Consider the following 6,000-nt stretch of genomic DNA (forward strand, 5'->3'; position numbering starts at 1 on the left):
AAAGTCCTCCAAGCACAAGCAGTTTAGGAAGGTGTCTATGTCATATCCAGTGATCATGTTTGGCTTTATTGACAACTGAATTATTGCTTTGAGACATTAATGCAAAGACCAAAACCCAAGAGTATAGTTTAACATCTGGAAAAATCTTTTAATTTTTTATTATGAGTGTAGCAGTTTCTGAACACCTCATTTTGCAAGTCTGTCTAAGAGTAGGTGTCATCACCTAATACTGTGGTTAAAAGAATGACATTTAGAGATGGAAAAATGTGGCTTTCATGACAAATGGGCTTTTGGGTCATCTTAAGCAGGAACACATTAGCTGTGGAAGATGTTTACAGCCACAGACAAATAAGTCCATACCTTTCAAGTTCCAGTTTTGTCTTTCTGGCTTATCAGAAATTACAGCTTGTACAGACCCTTATGAAGTACAAAGACACACCCAGTGAAGTAGTAGTATTTTGCAAGAATATGCCTGATCTTGAATCTACCCAAAGAAAGAAAACCTCTCAATAGGTTTGAAACATCAAAATTACCTGTTTTAATAAATGGATTTCATTAGTGAAGAAGGAAATGTTTAATTAGCTCTACTCTAGGAGACACATGGGGGATGTTCATCAGATTTCCAGATTTGTTAGAGCTGCAGTTGTTTCTTAACCAAAGAAAATACGGAGACTGGCAAGTAAAGATGGGATAGCTAGCAATGCACTGTCATCCATGAAAAAGAAATACCACACTGCAGAGGCTTTAACTGAAAACCCTCACATAATTTGCTTAGCTGGTTTACAAAACATGCTTCACAGCTCCTGAGTGTTTGAAAAACAGGTTGGTTTAATCATGGACTCAGGGGCTTTATTCACAAGAGCAGGGGAATTAAAGTTCAGCTACTTTGTGGTTAATCCGAAGGTGACTGGTATTGAGGTGCCTAAGAGATAGTTACTGAAGGCGATGAGGGTTTTTTGGCAGCCTGGTGCCTATTCATTGTATTTGTGCTGAACAAGGAAGCAACTGGAACACTAAAATAAAAACCATGAATCATTCAGGGAATGTATCAAGTCAGAATTAAAGAGTTTTATTTATTTTGCCAGCCAAAATTTTGGTAGAAAGTGTGATTCTTATAATGAATGCAACTGCACAGTAGAGCCTGACAATACCTATTGGGTATTTGTATTGCTAGTAGGGGCAGCAAATATAGGAACATTTACCTATGTCCCAGTCTTGTCCAACAAAAGTCATCTGCAGTCATTTGCCATCTGAGCAGAGGATTGTGTGGCTTTACTTCAGCTAGCTGCTCTGTGCTGGGAAGTTTGCTTTAAGCTGTAGCCCATGAGAAAAGGCAGTTTGTGAGGAGAACAGTAGCCCTGACTTGTTAAAAGCTATCCTGACTCAAGTATGGAACATAGCTCTCAAATCCTCCTGTAGCACTTCCACTGTATTTGAAATAATGAAGTGCTTACCAGACTGTGGCAAGTAAGTGTGATGGGCTAATAGCTATGGTGTTTCCGTGAGAGACATCAGTGCTAGACTCCAGTTGCTGAGTACCTAATAAAAAAATACTGGAAACATCCTGGTTTAAAGATTTCTATTTTTCCAACAGAATTCTAAATTCTTTGAAAAGTGTAAATTTGGTAAGAAGGTCTAAAGAAACCCTTGTTTTCTAAAACTTGTTAGTTAGCTTTGTTTTAAAGGTATCATACAGGAGTGGGGAAGGAAGACAAATTACATATAGCTTATGTGAATACTGACAATCAGACCAGTGTGTTAACAGACATTGCATCCTTTTGTGGCTTGGTTTTATTATTTGATGGGTTTTATTTGGGAATATCCAACATACTGAAAGTGAGACAGGGAGAGGGCTGTGCTACATTGTGAGATGAATGAAGGTAGGAGCTGGGACAGTTACTTACTTTCATGTGTTCATCAAGACATAGGCAGTCCCAGCTATTTTAAGCACCCTCAGGATTAGATGGTAGCTGAGCAGGAGTTTTGAGGGGCTGATTTTGGAAGAAGGCATCTCAGCCTTTTTATAGATGCAGTCCCAAACCAAACATAGGGAATCACAAATTTATGAAAACACCAATCAGTGAATGTGTATGAAGGTCTGTTACTGTTTCTCAAATTAAATTATATCTATAATAATTACTAGAGTATTAAAACCTGATTTTTCTTCCACATGTATGTATCAAGTATATATCCTACCCAGTTTAAAACTGACAGTTTCCTTTTATATTGCCTGCAGCTCAGAAAGTTTTGGAAATGTTCATCATCATCTCTAAAATCTTACTTTGTGAAATGAAATCTGTATTTTGTCTGAAATTTGTATTTTTTTTTATTTCCTTAAGCTCCCGCTATTCCTCACATGTGATGTACTCATGTATTCTAAATTCTATCTCATCAGGAAACTTCATTGGCATACTTTTCTTTTGATTGATGTAAGTTGTGAAGACATTAGCTAACATCAGTTCCAACACCGATTCTTACAAACTTCAAAAAGTGGAGTCCTACCATCGCTGTCATCACTCCCAGCTCCTTCTTTTCTTAGAATTTTTGCCTTGATTTCTAGGTCTCAATTTTAGGACAGTAAGTGTGGGCTTTGCACCATACATTGTGCTTTACTGGAAGTTTAGATCTATTTTATATCTTGTGCAGTTCTTGGGCCTTAGCTCTTAACCCCAGATCATCTTTATTCTTTAAAAGACACCTGCCACTTTTCAAGTGCTTTTTGCTTTACCTTGACTGTAGTCATAAGCTGAAAAATTGTGATTATTTACTGAAACTAAAATGATATTCACTGAAACTAAAATGTTATTCAAAGGAGAAACTGCAGCTTTCTCTTCTGGAAAATGTAAGATCAATCCATCAGATAATCATGTGTTTAGGGTTATGATAGCAGGTGCATAATGTCTATGAGGCACCCATATCTTTTTATGTCAAACCAAAATTATAGCTGTCTTTTGATAATTTGTACTCCAGAGTCTTGCCTCCAGAGGAAAAAGGTGAAGGAACAGCATCTGAAAATTAAATACCACGTGGAGAACACAATTTGCCTTTCCTGTCTTGGAATTAGAGTTAATTACAGTCAAAGAACCCTTAAACCTAGATTGAAATTGCAGATTTTGCAGCTACATCTGATAGTTCATGTCTTGCAAGTAGTGTCATAGAATGATTTGCATCAGTTTGTACTCGGTTTGGTAATAATACTCCTCTGACAAAGAGTTCCAGCTGAGATGACAGGCAATATTTTCAAAATCCCAGATCTTCACTAGTTCTCAATTTGTTTCTCCTCCAGTTTTCAGATATTATATTGTTCCACAGCTATGCAAGTTTGCCCTGTGCTCTTGATTTTTTCTGAATGTGTACTTGCATAATGACATCGATGGAGAGCCATCCTGGTTATATGAAGAGCATTGTATTCCTATTAAACTCATCATACACTGCTATTACTGAAATGTAATCCAAACCTAACCTTTGTTTTTTCCTCATCTTCAAAACTAGCCTAACACTTAATTCTTTTCATAAGGGTTTACGAGTAGTACTTACGTTAACACTTCTGCAGCCTCACAAGGAAAGCATAAAAGAAGGTCATCCCCTGAGCTGTGTTCAAATTTCCTATCTTGTTTAACAATCTCAAAGCTTTTTATAAATATTATCAGTGTAATGCTCAGAACGTGGGGATTATAGCCTGTTTGTCTGAAGATTATTCCAAGGGAGAGCTGATATACCCAGCACCTTGTCTTATTCTCTCCAAGCTAGAGACTGAGATAGATACCCCAAATTCTAACTCTGTGCTGCTCATCACATAGAGTTTCTTCCATATGCCTTCATAGCAGGTGTGCTTAGTGGTCCACCTCATCAATTTTAAAGTAAAAATGAATACATTTGCTTGGCTTCTTTTAGTGAACATCTCCAGAAAGATTAGTATCATCAAGATCACCCTAAACAATTCCAAGCTGATGAGCACAAACATAAAATTATTTGGAGGCTCCAATTTTAAGATTGCTTTAATAGCTTCGAGCTGATCATATCCTTTCACAACCACTTCTTGTATAGCAGTACAAAACAAATCTAAGTGCTATCCTATTTCTTCTCCCACCTGTTTATGTGAATGCCCCTACAGCAAACATCTTTTATACCAAAGCAACACATTTCAATGCTCTTACTTCAAAGCGAATGCTGACAGAGGAAACACAGCGGTATGAATACTTAGATTGTCATAGGAACTGCTGGAATAAAAAGTTTGACTTAAACACATCAAACAATTCTGATTTTTTATTATTATTATTATTTCATTGCAAACTATGTGTTCACTTCAATTTACATCAGAGCAGGCTGTTTATTAGTGGGAAGCAGCAGCAATTTTGAGAGAAGAAAGAGTCAATTCTTAATCAAGCACAACAAATATAAACAAAAACTTCTTTCTGTCTAGACAAGTGACTAGTGCCTGAACTTGGTGGGGAGGACCAGAAGACATATTGATATCATGAAAATATATAGGGAGGCTTACTTCAAGAAGGAAGAAATGCCATAAAGACAGCTTTTAGAACACTATATTGACTTTTTAAAGAGAATTCAACTGTGTTGAAAATGAGATATATGAATGTGTTGCTTTTCATCTCGTTTCAAAAATACAGTTTTCAACCTGTTGACTGGAACAAGCCTGCAATCATTTTGCTTCTTGTCAGGTCCATGTCTCTGTCAGATGTTCTTTAAAAAGGCTGTTTGTTTTTTCATACATTTTCTCAAATGTATGGAACCACATGTAGAAAAAACTTTAAAGATTGCAGGATAGTGTTATATAGCTATGTAAGCTACTGAACAAATGGGCTATTGCAAACATTTTGTGGCACATTGTGCTATCTTCTGTTGTATCACCTGCCTTTCTGGGGAAAATTCAGGTGTATGTGTTGATATCCCCTGGTCTTGCAAGAGAAGTTTCAGCAGCAAGGCTGAACTCACTTTCATACCTGGTTTCAGAGAAAAAATGTATGGCAGAAATAATTACTGACACTTTGTATGCATTGAGAGATGTTAAATTTACAGAAATATTAAGTATGTCCATTAATCTGCTATGAGCAATTCCCCTCCCAGTAAGTCATTCATTTTACCATTTATTGTATTCAGTCCCAGCCAACTTATTAGCATTTCAGAACAACATGCCAAAATTAAGCTCAGGCAGAAGTTTACAAGTCATGCAAATTGGGCCTATGAAATTCATAAGAGCTTTGAAAACCAACGTATACATGTCTAAGTACATCACAGTTTCATGAAAAGCAACAATCGTTACAATTTATAACTATTTAACCAGCTGATAAATAAGGTCTTTGGTATATTTGAACTCTTCGTAAGGCTTTAGACTGCACTCTGTTATAGATAACAGGCTTTATTGAAGATCAGTGTAAAAACAAATGGACTTATGATATATGCCTAAGAATTTGACGTCTGGGAATGTTTAGAGGTTTCAAAAGAGAAAAGTCACAATGACAGCACATTAGATCACAGCAGTTCTACACTGAGTGAAAGGTCTTTTTATGTTCGAAGTGTGTCCTGGGTTCAGCAGGAGCAGTCATTTTTTCTCCTTCTTAGTGGCTGGTGCAGCACTGTGTTTTTGACTTTCGGCCTGGGAACAGAGCTGATAACGCTCAAATGTTTGATCTGGCCAAGGGCTTTTCTGAGCCTCATGCTCTGCCAGGGAGGAGGGGAAGCCGTGAGGAAGCAGAGACAGGACACCTGACCCAAACTGACCAAAGAGGTATTCCATACCACAGCACGTCATGCTCAGGGTGTAACTGAGAGTTACCTGGAAGGGCTGGTAGACTGCAGGGTTGGAGGAGGTATCGGTCAGTGCTTGGTCAGGCTGGGGGGGGGGGGCGAGTCATGTGTCGGCTGGTGCTGAGGTGTTGTATTCTCTTTCCTTGTTATTTCATTATTGGTGGTAGCAGCAGTGATTTGTGTTATACCTTAGTTACTAAACTGTTCTTATCTCAACCTGTGGGAGTTGCATTC

Source organism: Neopsephotus bourkii, unplaced genomic scaffold, assembly GCF_033783945.1.
Source record: "Neopsephotus bourkii isolate Nb327-2 ecotype Australia unplaced genomic scaffold, CSIRO-AGI_Nbou_v1 NB_1686, whole genome shotgun sequence".
Classification (NCBI taxonomy): domain Eukaryota; kingdom Metazoa; phylum Chordata; class Aves; order Psittaciformes; family Psittacidae; genus Neopsephotus; species Neopsephotus bourkii.